We start from the raw sequence: 17,180 nt of genomic DNA on the forward strand, positions 1-17,180 counted from the left end.
GAACTTATAGTAGATTTACAAAAATGTGTGATAATAGAATAAACAAAAAAGTTTTTATATGGGCAAATAATATATGCAATAATAGACGGAAAAATTGGAATTTCAGAGTACACACAAAGTTTAAAGAACTTGATATGGAACATTTTTGTAATACTAATTTGATTATTGATAAACATGTTATAAAAAATATTGAGAATATCTGTTTCAATAGATTTAAAGAACAATGGTATATTGATTTAATGTCAAACGAGCGTAGTAAACTACGTACTTACAGACTGTTCAAAAATGAATTTGGTGAAGAAAATTATTTATTAAAAATTATACCTGGTAAATATAGGAGTGCCTATGCCAAATTTAGAAGTGGTACGGCTCCTTTGAAAATTGAGACCGGAAGGTATGAAGGTCTTTTAGTTGAAAATAGAATTTGTTATAACAGTATTTGTAATGAAAATCTTTTAATTGAAGATGAAAAACATGTTTTAATGAATTGTCCTGTGTATGAAGATTTGCGTTGTTATTTGTTTTATCAAGCATCTCTATGTAATGTTAATTTTATGCAATTGTCTGATGACGATAAATTTATATTTTTATTCACAAATGAAAATATGAACTTTTATACTGCCAAAATCTGCAATGACATTTTATTGAAAAGAAAATGTATTTTATATAGCTAATTTTAGTGTAAATATTGTATATACATTTTAGATAGTCTCTCATAACTCTTTTTAGTAGCTAAAGATTTGATTTCATTCAAGAAATTAATGTATGACCTTCATGTACGTGTCGCTTAGAACACGGCCATATACCAAATGGTCAAAATTAATCATCCATGTAATTTGCTCTATGGGATATTTGCAGAATTTCAACGGAGTCAATTTCTTGGCATGTAACGTATTTATTGCTATCTGAAACTTCTTGCGTTAAATGAAAAGGTTCAGATCGAAACAGGACAAATAATATAAAAATGCAAACTACGATCTAATTTAAAGCTCCATCAAGATATTTTTTCACATGATGACTTTTAAGTTTCTCAGCTATACTTGTAAATTATCGATTCGTGTAAGGCTATGACCGTATATAATATAATACAGTCGATTGATATGGTGTTTTTCTTAATACAATGGTTATATTGCATTTCTAAAGATCGTATATTCATTCTTGCAGTCGAGTATATAGTTGTAGTGTTTACAGAGCTATGTAAACTTACATCAGTATATATATATATATCTTTTTATTCAAGAATACATTGAGGTGTTGAAAATTACTGGAACTTCTTAGTTCTATTTAGGATGTTCGCTACTCTGCTTCAAAATACAAAGCTTTTCATTTTTAAAAGACTGCTCTCTGACAACCCTCCTCCCGACCTAACTTGGTATAGTCGTGATAGTAGTGCGGCGTTCACACAGTGCCGATTATGGCTCCCGATTGAGATCAGACATCGCAAAGACACGAAATGTAAAAATAACGGATTACTATTCTCAAAGATCTGGAATGTCTTTTTATTGCCTGAACGCTGTAGTATTCGTTCGTAACAGATTCCTTGGGATCGGAGAGGTCGGCCATGCATTCCCGACATTTAGGGGCGTCCCGTAACATTCGGGAAAACTCATCCGATTTTTTTTTTCTAGTAGGATTGCAATCGTGTTTATGTCTTGACAGATTCTGCTGTATCGGATCAATAATCGTAACAATGTTCTGTGTTTTCTTGACGGTGTCCTGTGGAACGGGCATGATCTGGAGAGATTTGTCATTGCTGTTTTTTTCGTCGTTTGAGTCCAGATTGCATCCCGAATGCGAACCGTCTTAGACGAAACCGTTGCGGAACAGTCTCTTTATTAATACAAAATTTGACAATAATAGCCTCGTCTGAGTCCCGGCACTTTACAGAACACATCGACTGAGTCCAGACAAAGCTGTTTGCATTTCCGGTTACTAGTAGACTGTGATATGATTGCGATCCGCGACTGTACCTTAACATCACAAAAATGACGACAGTTTTCTAACGGATATCTTCCGTCAGCGTCGATTCCGGCACTATCTGATATCTGTCGGATCGCATTCGACAGAATCTGGGCGCTGTTTGGATAGATTCGGTCATTTTTAACCATGGGAAAGTTGCAAATCGGATTAGAATCGGATTGAAAAGGCTGAATTTGGACGCTTCCTTAACAATATCTGATTGTTGTCGTGATTAAATATATGTTTTTACAAATTTTAATAAAAGTTTGAATTTCCAGCCACGATTTACAAGATCTTGACCAGACTTTAACAATTTTTTTTTATCGTGAATGCTCATAACAAGAACGATCAAGAACGGTAGTAAAATCGTGAATGTGTGACGGTCACCCCGCGGCACGACTAAAATAAAAAAATATATAAAACTAATTGCAAATTGCTAAAGGATGTTCGCTACTCTGTTTTAAAATAACATGCTTTTGAAAAGTAAAACAATCCTAAATTTCACAGATAAAACCCGTTTCCCGCATTTTAATTGAAACATTTACGACAAATTGAATTTCATATTTGTGTAACTTAATCGGCTTTCTAAACAAAAAGCTGATGAAGTTTTGAAAAAAATGGCAGACGACATGCATCCGTGTCATTATGCCAGTCTCGTGCAAAGTGCCCTTTGATGTGATTGGGGCAGATGGGTCACGTGTCGGAAATTGCAAATGTTATGTGTCCATTTGATTTTTTTTCACGACATCGCGTTAATTGGAAGCAGAACAATGCTGAATTTTATCCAGTCTATTAATAATGTTTAAAAGATGAACTAAAATGATAACAGATGAACTCAGAAAGAGGGTAACCAACGTTATGCCAAACATCTGCTAGTGGTCTCTGCATGGCCTCATTATGAAAAAGTAATAAGAAAGACAGTTCTGGATGAAATTATTAATTCAAATGCCTTTTCACGAAATGAAAGAAAATGTAAAATATGTAATATCTTATAGACGATGAATTCCATTTTTTCTTTAACTGTAAAATTAATAAAAATAATAGAGAAATCTTTCTAAAATATTATATACAAAAATATGTAAATTTGAATATATTTAATTTTACTGATAAACTCGTGATTATACTAAATCCATCAACACCAAATGATGTAAAAGCAGTTGTTTCTTTTATTAAAGAGTCATTAGAACTTAGGAAAGGAGACCAATAACTGTTTTAATCATATCTATTATAATTTTGTCGAGTTTTCATTATGTTTGTTTTGTCTATGTATATGCCATAAGCAAAATTGTTTTTTCTTGGTTTTGCAAATAAAGATATATATATTTAAAGACGCGTTTTTGTTTGTTTATTTTTTTTTTTTTGGACTGAACCTATGATACCTTATTATATACTGTAATTTGTGATCAATTTTACCCTGTTAATTTTGCATAGGTTCTATTTTTTGTAGGTAAAATCTGTAGTACTGGAAATTTATTTTTAACATTTGGTACTATTTCTTGTATGTACCTGTATCTTACAGTACTTGATGTGTACTTAAAACTTTGAAACAGAAACAATTCCAACAGTGATCACAATACTTCATGTTTGAAAATAATAACTTTCAGAGATATGAAATAGTCAAACTCAAATGTTGAAACTGATGTAACGGTATTACCAAAAATCTGTAGTACTTACATTTCCATTGCCGGACCCAGAGGGGGCGTAGAGGGCGTACCTTTACTCGGGCTTTTTTTTTTTTGGTAAAATGATTAATCAGACTAGACTTTGTGAACTTTGCCATTTCCCATGTACTGTAGTATTTAATATTTATGCGACAATTCTTTACTTATAAAGTTATTTGTCGCTGGAATTTACTGATTGTCAAAGTCATGCAATTCTGTATGGTGGAGTTGAACAGATTGAGCAAGAACGTATTAACTTCTATTTCACTATTCCACCAGTCAATCTATGGACTATTACACTCACATGAAAAAAAGTTCCACGGCAATATTATTTACCTACGAAAACATGTTTAACCCCAAACGCCCCAGAAAATTTTAAAATAACATAGCTGAATAATGATCCCTAGTCAGTATAAGCTCTAGATCTATTAAAAGTCTAAGGTACGAACCATTTGATTTGAGGAGACAGTCTGAGATATTTGAGAGAGAAAAAATAACTCTGATTTTTGCCTTAAGCAATCATTCTGGTTGTATCTGGATTGACAACAATAATCATGTCCACTGTTTTCGCTATTAGAAACAAAAATTTCCAACAGAATTGTTTAGCATTAAATGAACATAATGAATAAAAACGGTCATTTTTTTTTGGTGGCAGGGATTTACATGTCTGAACGGAATGTCTGTTTCGCCGAACTGATATATTAAATACTTTTTTCAAGACCAGACTGCAACCTGCCTGATGGGTGTGGCCTTTATGTATCAATTTGTCGACCGTCATTCCTAAATTAGTCGTCATTTCAGACTCATTCTTAGCCTTTGGTTGATTTAGAACCCCTCACTTCCGTTAATTTTGTTGGGTGAAACATATCAACCAAACATTTGGATAAGAAATTGCTGGTTTGTCTTTTTTAACTTGTGCCAGCCGTTTTGTAAATTTCATTGAATACCCCGGCGTATATCTTGTTTACAACAAGAAATCTGTGAAGTTATGATAACTTAACTTACAACAAAACAGCGAGAATTTTCCATGTCTATTTTCTATTGACAAGTCCAACATCAAATTTATCTGTTCATAGCTTTGGATCCATACTCATCATTTTATGATAGACAATTAATAGAGAGAATACAGCATCGAAAATATCCAACCCTTATACTTTACAGCAACTACAAAAAATATATGCCCCACGCCAGTAACCGTTTGAAAAGTGCATATTACACTTATTTTATGTTTTTAGTCCCAAAAAAGTCCCAAACATTTTTCGCCTCGCTCCGCTCGGCGATCTTTCAAAACTTTGATCCCCTTTCCCAAATCCTGAATCCGCCCCTGATTTCAAGTACAAATCAAAAACTGTAAAATACAGGTACCTAAATATTAAAAAAGTAGATTTCTATGTAAAAGTAGCTGTGTACTTGTCAAAACAATCGAATGATTTTTATACTTTTTGCACATACTGTTGTCTCATTCAAAGCTATATACTAGTATATATATATTGGTCAGCGTACAACAACAAATGGAATTTTTTAACGACCTTGACTGGCTATACATTTGACTTGCACGGTCGGTAGTCACCGTAGCAAAATGTTTATAACAGTGCGTTCAGTTGCAAATATTTATGTATATTCAAGACGAGAACAAAATTCGATCCATCGTATAGTACATATATACAAGCTTAGAATAGTAGGTCGACTTACACATGTTACAGTTTATGTATTTTGCAGATGGAAGGATGGCTCAGAATCCCTTTTAAAATAATTTTTTTTGCCGAGTGTCGTATCATGTCAATATATTTGAACTTTGGACAATAATTATTTGAACATATGAAATCAATTTTCAAAAATAGATCGCCGTATAAATTTCACATGGAGACCTAACAGAAAGCGCACACCATCAGCAAACGCTCTATATGTGCATGGAAAATGAAACATGTAATTTATTGAAGTTCAAGTTTGTTTTTAAGAAATAAATAGACGAAGATAAACCAAATATAGCAGTTTACATTTTAACATTTTATACAAGCTGGGGATTTAATCCGTATTTTAATTAAACTCTCCTAAAGTATTTAAGGAATTGTATTATTGAATGTTGAAAAGAAAGGTAATAGATACCGGAAGGATATTCTTACTAATACGTCGAAAATAAACTGACCATAGTGGCGGATCCAGCCATAATAAAAAGGGGGGGGGGGGTCCGACTATATGTCCCCATTCAAATGCATTGATCGTCCAAAAAAGGGGGGTTCCAACCCCCGGAACCCCCCCCCCCACCCCCTGGATCCGCCACTGGACAACGCCATGACTAAAAAGGAAAACGACAACAGTACACAAAATACATGGTTGAAAATATGAATGATATTCAGCATAATGAAGAATATTGTAACTGGTTTAATTGTTCTGGTCCTTTCTGGAATCTCGTCTGGAATAAAATGTACCGTATGATGATTTATAAAGACCAAAAGAATTAAAAAAAAATTAATTTATGAACATTTGATAAAAAATCATTGTGTAATTTTGGGGATGTGAATGATATGCTTCCCTTCAAGGGCCAGTAATTGAAGCAAAACATAATCTTATTGATGCACGTTGGTGCTCTTTTGTTATATGTGTACGTGTTGAACTATAAAACATGAAACTTTTAAGATTTACTTGATAAATTCATCATTTCTTCTAGCCTAGGCGTACGAGCGAGAGACGAAAATACACGCCCACACACAAACTCGTCGTGGGAAATACAGTTTCACTTTTTCATAATTCATTCATCATTTTTTTTAAATCGGCGATAGTTAATCATAGTATCCATTATTCGTTTTTCTTCTATTTTAGTAAAAATATAATGTACTTTGAATTTTGATGAATGGAGTTTCAACATCACGTGACGCTCCGTCTGTCGTCTGCCCCTCCTACTCCACACCTGCCGTACAAGTGATGAATGAACCACTTCATTGATGAACTTTCTGATTATGTCATTTGTCGCCTGAGGATACAATTCTTCCTTTCCATCCTGTTGTCTGAAAGTTTAAGAAAGGAGTGTCCTATGTATTTAGTTAAAAAACTATTAAATGTTAAAAATCTAGAGATACACAGTCACATGTACCAGATGTTATGAAATTCTTGCCAGCTGCAGCTATGATCCGAAATTCCATGTTTCTCTTTTCGCGCTTTCCGGTCTTCAATTCAGTTTTAAAACGTACAATCCATTCATCTTTTTTGAGGGAGGGCGTTATTAATTTGTTTGTTTTATTTAGGGGGACATAAAATTCTTTTTCGAATTTAATATTCTAATATGACGTGCTTCTTTAGCCTTGTAAACAACACTGTGATAAAATTCTCGATAAAATATACTTAGCGCAGACTCAGAGACATACATAATAATGGCTGTTACAATATACTTCCCACGTAAATCTACATGTATTGGAACCTATTTGCAGAACCTTTGGTGATTTTATTGTTTTAGAAAGTCCATTTAAAAAAAGACAAAATAATTTTTATTCTTATTCGTATGCATAATAAAAAGAAGTAATGCACAAGAGCTCGGAGAAATCAACAAAATAAAAATAAAATAAAATTCCGCGAAAGTCTATTTATCTTTTTGGCGCATTTAAGTCATTTCAAAACATGACGTCATACAAATGAAACCGCTAAAGTTGAAAGTTTTCTGTTACGTAAACCATCGGAATTCGTCTGATATTGTATTAAAACTGATTTTTGAGGTAGGTTTTGTTTTATTTTTCTATTCTATTGCATTATTCGCATATTTACTCATTTCAGCAAGTCAACATGGCGGCTCCTTAGTTACAAAATGTCAACTTTGGATTTGAAGGAAGCTTACGAGAAAAACATGTAAATTAAAAATGGCAAATGTTGGGTTTGAGAATTTAAAGAATTAAAAAATTTCTTTCTAGCAGTTATTCACGAAATAACCTACGCAAGCTACATATTTATAAAGATATTTGAGCTTTATCTAACAGGGAGTAAAAAAGAACAGCCACACACACAGCATACCCACCCTCGCTTCAGTTTTTTAATGACCGTATTTGTCCTATTAGAATCGAAATAATTCATGGAAGCCATAGATTGTTGGAAATTTACACATGGCCTGGGCCGTGATATTCGTTAATTTTATCCCTCGCTAACGCTCAGGATAAAATTCGAATATCACGGCCCAGGCCATGTGTAAATTTCCAACAATCTATGGCTTCCATGAATTATTTCTTAAATAAAAAACAAATATTTCTCCCTTAGTTTTCAATTTAAACAAACTGTTTTCTTCACTTTTCTTCTGTAAAAAAATATTTAATCCTCAGGAGTTAAGAAATACATTTCCTTTTCCACCAAACTCAAAAGATAAATGATCAGTCCCTTATGCATATATTACTGCAAACCCCTTTTAAGAGAAATAATATAATGATAAGATATCGCGCGGCATGCAGAATGATATTTAACTTAGTACTGTAGGAGCACTTGTGTAGAAGCTGAAATCCTTCGCGAGGACTGTAGAAAGCGGGTTGCTTTTCATGTCTTTATACTTTAAGATCCGATTATTCGCTGTTCTTAATGTTTTTGGTCCATCGATTTCTATATTCAACCAAAGAATTATATATTTTAGAGATGTAGATATACACAAATCCTATAACTCATACGTACGTATACCTGATGTGATCTGATGTAGGTTTATAATCCAGAACAGCGCATCGCATGTATGCAATTTATAACGTGTTCGGTTTCCTTTTTTTACTGCACTGGGTCGGTACCACTTCTGGTGAAATGTGAGTCCCAGAAAGTATCATCATCTCAGCAGTACTGTAGTACTGACTTGATTTATAACAAGCCTTTCTGAAATTGTCTATTTACAAAGTTCGAAATTATATAACGAAAATAAAGTTTAAACTCCCTCATTCAAAGCTGCCTTTATATGGAATTGACTTATTTTTATGTCCTTTTTGGGGTTCTTGTGTACATACTTGGCTTTCAAATGCAAGTATTTGGCCAGAACGTTTCTGATGAAGGAAAATCCAGAAAAGCGCTTCGGACGCATGAAATTGTTTACAACTGGTTCGAGATAATCTACAGTTCTAGCGCTCTGTTCTGTTAAGTGTATTTATTGTCGTCTATATACCAGGTGGATTTTGCCTTTAGACCTTTTTGCAGACGGTAACATTTCCCTGGAAATGTGACCCTGTCTTCACAGGGTAAGTAGTACAATCATGTTATTAATTGATAATGACATTTTTAAAGTGCTTCAAACAAGTATGGATAAAAGGGGATAACAAAATTGGTGGTAACGGAATTGATTTTTTTGACATCTTACGTACGATGCAGGGAGATGTTACCGTTTGCAAAAAGGTCTAAATGCAAAATCCACCTTCTAATCACATAATGATGTTTTTTTCTGTATAATCCAGACAAAATGTGTCAACCTGTAGCTTGACAAAAATGCTAGGTGGCCTACAAAATGTATCATTTTTACTATATTTTTGAAAATATCACGTACAATATATTATATACCTTGTTTTGTCAAAGTATGAACAAATTCCATAATGTTTAATGTATACTCCCATACCACGGATGTCCCGCTTGCTAAATTTTTAACTGAATAGAAACAATATCGAGCATGTACAAAATTTCATATTCTTGGGATAAGAAATCATTTAAAGTTAGTGAAATCATGTAGAAAATGAGTAATGAAACACAGCATAAAAGAACAATGGACTCCAACAAATGAAATTGACTTGTGGAATGCATTATTCTTTTGTACACCAAAATTGAATAATTCAAAAATTGGATAACAGCCTGTTGATGAAGCTTAATCATTGTGTCGAGTTTTCGTTGATGGCTATATTTGGAAACATCACATAATTTGTAAATTTAATGAATGAAAAATTAACATCACGTGACGCTCCGTCTGTCGTCTGCCCCACCCACAGCACACCTGCTTTAGAAGTTGTCAATGAACAAATTCATTGATAAATTTTCAAATACCGTCGTTCCGTCTTAGGATTAACTTCATCTTTGTCTTCTTGTAGTAAAAGTAAAGAAAGTGCCCAGTGTTTAGTTATGGTCTTGCATGTTAAAATTTTACGGGTAGCTATTGTAATTCTTAAACTGCATGAAGGCAGTACCTTGGCCTATAATGGTTTACTATAAAATTGTTATTTGGATGGAGAGTTGTCTCATTGACACTCATACCACATCTTCCTATATATTATTTTGCGTTTATACAAAAGGTATACTTTTTACAGGGTTGTAGACTTTTGAAGCATTTAAAATTGTACACTTGCTGTCTGGTAATCCCTTTTGGTATTCTGATTCCAGAGTGATATTTTTTTTATTTTGGGCGCCTTATCAGAAACTCGCACCGGACCCAGAATCCGAAAAGGGCTGATAGAACTTGACCTAATGAACATTTACCTCACGCTAGATTTAGTTGCTCTAAAGATATAAGCATACAACTGTACTTTACCCCTATGTTCTTTACGGGTTTTTTTTTACAAAAAAGAAAATAAAACACAAAACTAGATACCCTAGGGATTATGCATTTAGTTCAAGTTTGGTTGAAATTGGTTAAGTAGTTTCAGAGGAGAAGATTTTTTAGAGTTAGAAAACATGATAAAGAAATTGTGTAAAATTGTCCTTAAAGGGCAATAACTCACTAAGGGCTCAATTGACAATTTTGTCATAAACTTATTTGTAGACCATACTGAAAATATTTGCTGTTTACAGTTTATCTTTAATTTATCATTAATAAGGGACGACATCAAAAGATCGATGTAGGATAAAAAACTTAAATCGAATAGTTTGGGGGTGGGGGGGGGGGGGGGGGGGGGTCAACATTGCTGCAAGTTTTGTTAATCTAAAATCGATTTTACATATATCCACATAGGTAAATCAATTTTTCCCAAATTAAGTTAAGAAGGGGGGTAGGGGGTCAGCGAAAAAACTATGTGAATTAAGTTTTTTATCCTACATTGAACTTTTGATGTCCTCCCTAAATTATATTCAAGATAATAACCAAAAGCTGCAAAATTTCATAAAAATTACCGATTTAGTGACAGCAACCCAACAATGGGTTATTATATTCATCTGAACATTTCAGGGCTTATTTTACCTCAACACCAGATTTGCTCTAAATGCTTTGGGTTTTGAGATATAAACAAAAAACTGCATGTTATCCTTATGTTCTATCTTTAGCCCTGGCAGTCATGTTTTTTGACGAAACAAAAAATAAATCACAAACTTTATTCTAGATACCCTAAAAATCATTCAGTTTAGTTGTGTTGGAATAGATTCAGTAGTTTCAGAGGAGAAGATGTTTGAAATAGTTAACACCGGACGGACGACGACGATGACGACAGACGCCAAATGATGACAAAAGCGCAGTTCCTATGGAACGATGAACTAAAAATGATAGCGGCTACCAAATGACAGAAGCAGAAACATCAAGACATACATGCATAATATACTAACTAATTTAGCTGAAATAGTTCTTTGAAGATTCTAATGGCTTTTGATACTTGCATAAATACTAGTGTATGTTTATTTGCTTTTTGTTTTATAGTTTTGTCGTTAATAATTGGTTGTTAATTTTTTAAATTGTGTTGAGTGTACATGTCCCGTAAAACACATAAAACAGCTAATGATAGTTATGTAACATAAAAATAAACATGAATAGGTATCGAACTCGTGCAATTGGATTTTTCTAGTTTTTTTTTATTTCATATTATTGGTTAAAAATACATGTTAATCATTGGTTTATCTGTATAAGAATGTGTTTTGTGGATCGAATCAGTCAATCTAAGGGTTACAAGTGTTTTACTCTCAAAGTTGACATTCTTTTCCTTTTTTATAACTGAACACGCCTAATGCATGCGTTACCAATCTCTAACTAAAGGATTAAATTGAATTTCACAAGAATACGGATCCAATGAGCTCGGATTATTCACTTATTAGTGAATAATTCAACAAAGATTTTCCTTACCTTATTCAAACTAAATAATTATAAACTCACTTCTAAAAGCGAATTCTTATTTCACTTTTTCACTTACATTAATGCTTGAAAAAAAAATATATTTAATCTCGTTGCAAATGCCCTGTTTCAGGAAGAGATTACTTTACAAATTTAAGTAAAAAACACAATCCTAAACTTGTCTGACCCTCAAAGTTCTAAAGGCTGCTTAATGAAGACTCCAGTATGACAAATAAGTTCAGGGTTGGGATATTCTTTAATTTTTTTATCAGGTTAATTGTATGTTAGTTGTATTCTCGTATGTATGTACATTGATTGCCAATGTCCTATCCTTATTATAATAAATAAAGCAATTAATATGCATACATGGAAGTGTCTTAAATATTCCAAAGTTGAATTATAAATTAAAGAGACGTTAATTTGTCCTTCTTTAGTTTGCCGTTGAATGAATAAGGCACACCCGTCCTTCTTTTCCAGTTTTTCTTTTCTTTTATTTTGAACCGCTATTTTAATATGATATGATTTATTTCCTTGTTTTTTTCTTTCAAATATAGAATGAGATGATCCTTTTGAACTCAAATGTCTTGGTATCCTAATTATCACGAAATGTCAAAGCCCGATAAGATGGTTATTATATAATTAATTTATGATATACTTAGGAACAGACTTTAAACGCCAAGATCTATGGAACGCCATGACTGCCTTATGTTAATGATCAGCATTATATGCAGTGCTCACAACATTATATGCAGTGCTCACAACATTATATGTAGTGCTCACAATATTATACGAAGAGCTAACAACATTATATGAAGTGCTCACAACATTATACGCAGTGGTCCAAACATTATACGCAGTGCTCACAACATTGTATGCAGTGCTCACAACATTTTATGAAGTGCTCACAACAGTATACGCAGTGGTCCAAACATTATATTCAGTGGTCACATCATAATATGAAGTGCTCACGACATTATATGAAGTGCTCACAACATTATACGCAGTGGTCCAAACATTATATGCAGTGCTCACTACATTATATGCAGTGCTCACAACATTATATGCAGTGGCCACAACATTATAAGAAGTGCTCACGACATTATATGAAGTGCTCACAACATTGTATGAAGTGCTCACAACATTATACGTTTTTTGTTAATGAAGGTGATGATCGGTGATGGTGATGATGATGTTTGATGTATGATGAGATTGATGTATGATGAGATGATCAAGTTCGGTAAACTTTTTTTTTAGCGGAAATTACCGAATACAGTTATAATTGATAGTGCCCCGCAAACAAATTGAAACAGTTGTTGAAGTCGTGTTATCAAGGCAATTCGATTGAGAACTATTTCAGAAAAAAAATAACGCCTGCTATTGTCTGTAATTGGACAGATATAATTTTATTAATTTATTGGAAGTTCATTCTGAGGAAAATATGAAACTAAGAGGTGAATGAATGAACTAGTTATGTTCATCGTAAGAAATACGCATCGCATAATGTTAGTTCAATAATGAAAATTTTAGTTAATGAAATATCGAAGGGAAATTTGTATGATATATGCCTCGAGTTCATTTTCTTCTTAAGAACTTTAGCAAGGTGCCATTTTATCGTCAGTACTCAGTTTAAAAAAGCTTAATTACCTTTTAAATAAATAGTCAGCTTTCTATAACAACTAAGTGCCATATTATTAGCTTATATATGTCATGATAGAGTCATTATTGGCATCGATTTTCAGAATTTGGCATTTTTACATGAATAAGTATCATAATCTAACAGATATGGAAAATGCAGTTTAAATCATCTCATTGTAGATGTTTAACATAACTATACATCAATTATTCCAATTTTTTACAAGCTTTTTAGCACGCCAAGAAGTTTGTCTTCTAAATAGTCTTGTATAGAGATTATATAAACTTTCATAAGAAAAAAATACCCTTTCAAGACCCAGTCTGACATTTTCATTGATAGTTATCATCTCATATGAAAACTGAGTTTGTGGGGGTGAATAAAACGTTTACTACGTTTGTTCGTCAGTCTGCACGGTTAATATATTAAAACAAAGTGGTATGTCAATGAAATAACTTTCCACAGGAGACCAAATGACACAGAAATTAACAACTATAGGCCACAGTACGGCCTTGAAGAATGAGCAAAGCCCATACCGCATAGTCAGCTATGCTATAGAAGGCCCCGAAATGTTAAACGTAAAACATTCCAAACGAGAAAACTAACGGCCGAATTAATGTACAAACAAACGAACGAAAAACGAACATGTAACACATTAACAAACGACAACCACTGAAATGCAGGCTCCTGACTTGGGACAGACACATATATACAGAATGTGGCGGGTTTTAACATGTTAGCGGGATACAAACCCTCCCTCTAACCTGGGACAGTGGTGTAACAGAACAACATAAGAACGAACTATGAAAATCAGTTGAAAAAAGGCTTAACTCATCAGATGGGTACAAATATAAATACATCTAACAAAAAACAGAGTGGACGTGGCCGGGTACTTGTATATCCCAACAACAAAAATACACTAAGTACTGATCTGAGAGTACTCACCGTTACTGACAGCTAGTTCAAAGCCACTAACAACTTATACAAAAATCATGCATCTTAGTTCTGCATTTAGGTAAAGATTGAAACAAACTGTGAGTAAAAAAGAATGATTTACTATTATTGGATAGTAACGATTGTCAATGAAAAAAGAGTCATCTTGACCTAAATTAATTCTGGTTAAGATACATTAAGATACAAAATCTAATCAACTACAAGTCATAGAAGGATGATATCTTTTAGATCGCACTTCTTTGATAACAATGGATCTTGAAAAAATATTCAAATTTGTGTTAAGGTCGAGATGATAGCAACAACACATAAAAGAGGAATGCTATTTGTTACTGAGCACTTCTTTGATTTTATTGAAGGTCCACACAAAATTTTTGTTACAGAAGCACAAAAAAAAACAATACTCGTTATTATGTCAATATATAATTGTAATATAATTATATTAATGGAGAATTACTAGTATTGTTAAATACTGTGAATTCTTTTGTTGTTGTTATTGACGTTCTAATTTTTCTCACTAACAAGCTTGTCTATAGGCGAAGCAGTTTCTTAAACACTTAAAGTATATACATATTAAGATGTGAACATGATGAAAATGATAATAAAAATAAGTTTAAATTGCCGTGGTGTGGAATAAATTTGTGGTAAATTGATCATACTTCTTAATTTCCTTATTTAAATCAGTTTTAAATATTGTATACTGTCTTAAATTCACATTGCGATAAGACGTGTCACGGTACTTGTCTATCCCAAATTCATGTATTTGGTTTTGATGCTATATTTGTTATTCTCGTGGGATTTTGTCTGTTGCTTGGTCCGTTTCTGTGTGTGTTACATTGTAGTGTTGTGTCGTTGTTTTCCTCTTATATTTAATGCGTTTCCCTCAGTTTTAGTTTGTTACCCCGATTTTGTTTTTTGTCCATGGATTTATGAGTTTGAACATCGGTATACTACTGTTGCCTTTATTAATGATAACATGACTTTAATAACTGTTTAAATTTGTTTGCTGAACATTACCTATTATGGATTCGGTAATTTTCCGCTTTAAAAAAATGAAGTTTACCGAATCATCTCATCATACATCAATCTAATCATACATCAAACATCATCATCACATCACCGAGCATCACCTTCATCAACAAAAAACGTATAATGTTGTGAGCACTTTCATATAATGTTGTGAGCACTTCATATAATGTCGTGAGCACTTCATATAATCTTGTGAACACTGCATATAATGTTTGGACCACTGCGTATAATGTTGTGAGCACTTCATATAATGTTGTGAGCACTTCATATAATGTTGTGAGCACTGCATATAATGTTATGAGCATTGAATATAATGCTGTGAGCACTGCATATAATGTTGTGAGCACTGTATATGATGTTGTGAGCACTGCATATAATGCTGTGAACACTGCATACAATTTTGTGAGCACTGTATATAATGTTGTGAGCACTGCATATAGTGCTGATCATTAACATAAGGCAGTCATGGCGTCCATAAAGATCCATTCAAAAATTGTATGAATCAGTTTCCGGTCGGAACTCCTATTTCCGCTTTGCGTAGTACACGTGTCGCGTGCACGGCTTTCCGAGGTGAACGGAAATCAAACCAGAATTACTTTTTTGAACTGAATAAAGTAAATGGCAAAACCAACTAATAAGAAAGTGGGGAAATTATCATAATCTAAATTAATTCATTGTTATCAAAACAACGTCGCGTTTCAATTCAATTTGATCATTGATGATAGAAAAAAAATATTAATATTATATAGCGGCTACAAATTAATTGCAATGTTTTGGTTTCGAGTATATTAGTGCTTTGTTTGCTCGTGTGTATGTTAGTTTTCTTTTAGTTGTTTTACTGCAAATCATATACCAAACCGTGCAAACGAAATAATTAATGGGTTTGTGTTTTATTAAACATCGAAACTACACACGGGAATCATTCTTAAGAAAGTTTCGGCAGACGTTTTCAAATATTTATGTGATCGAAACATTAAAATGTTATGAATACTATCAGAATTTCTTTACTGCCCCCTCATTACTAGAGCTCTAGTAATGGATTTCTGGTACTACTTAATATTCTTTATAGTCTAAGAGCAAAATATGTTAATGAATTAAAATCAAGCCTCTAAATCATTTTTTTCTTGAGAAAAAGACAAATGCAGCCTCCTAAGTAATCAAAAACGACAATCAAAATAATAATTATAGTCTTCCATATCCAGTCACGTGACCGGATATTTAATTATGTGACAGCTGTAACCGTTTTTCCTCGTGGGAAATTCTAAGAATACTCAGATCACATATAAGATCATATAAAATAAGCATAAAAAAATATGTTTATTTTATCTCTAAAACTCATGACTCGTATATATAACTACTTTTAATCGGGAGTTGAATCACAGACAGATTTTACAATTCCAGGGAAACAGTTACAAGTGTAACTTCCGGGGAGTTCAACGAATTCGAACCGGTAGGAACAGTACTGTGTGAATGGAGTAAAGGGGAAATAACTGAGAAAATGTGATGATTGGAGTAATGAACGATCCGATTTACTGTCAGTGATCAGTTTTGAAAGATTGATTGACGTTTGTTACTTATCATAATTTCAATTTATATTTTGATAATTTATCAACTTCAACTCTATTAAAAGAATGGGTTGTCTCTGTAGAATATCATTTAAATAGTTTTTTTTTAAAGTATTCATTCAAGTTTAGTAACATTGAAAAATAAAAAAGATTTTATTTAATTAAAAGGATGTTTTAATTGCCAAAAAAAAAAAAACAACTTCGGAAGTTGATCTTGTTTTGTCCTACCTGGGCTTTAAAACAAGTAATAGACACTTTGGCTTCTGGATCCAAATTATTTTCATATTATGCCTGTTTGGCTTTTTCACCTAATTTGTCAATATAAATTGTTAACGGTTAAGTATATGTTTGATATTGTTAGTAATATATATATGGAAGTGTTTAACGACCTTGACAGGCTATACAGCCCTCGCACGGTCGGAATG

Source organism: Mytilus galloprovincialis, chromosome 7 (assembly GCF_965363235.1).
Source record: "Mytilus galloprovincialis chromosome 7, xbMytGall1.hap1.1, whole genome shotgun sequence".
Taxonomy (NCBI): Eukaryota; Metazoa; Mollusca; class Bivalvia; order Mytilida; family Mytilidae; genus Mytilus; species Mytilus galloprovincialis.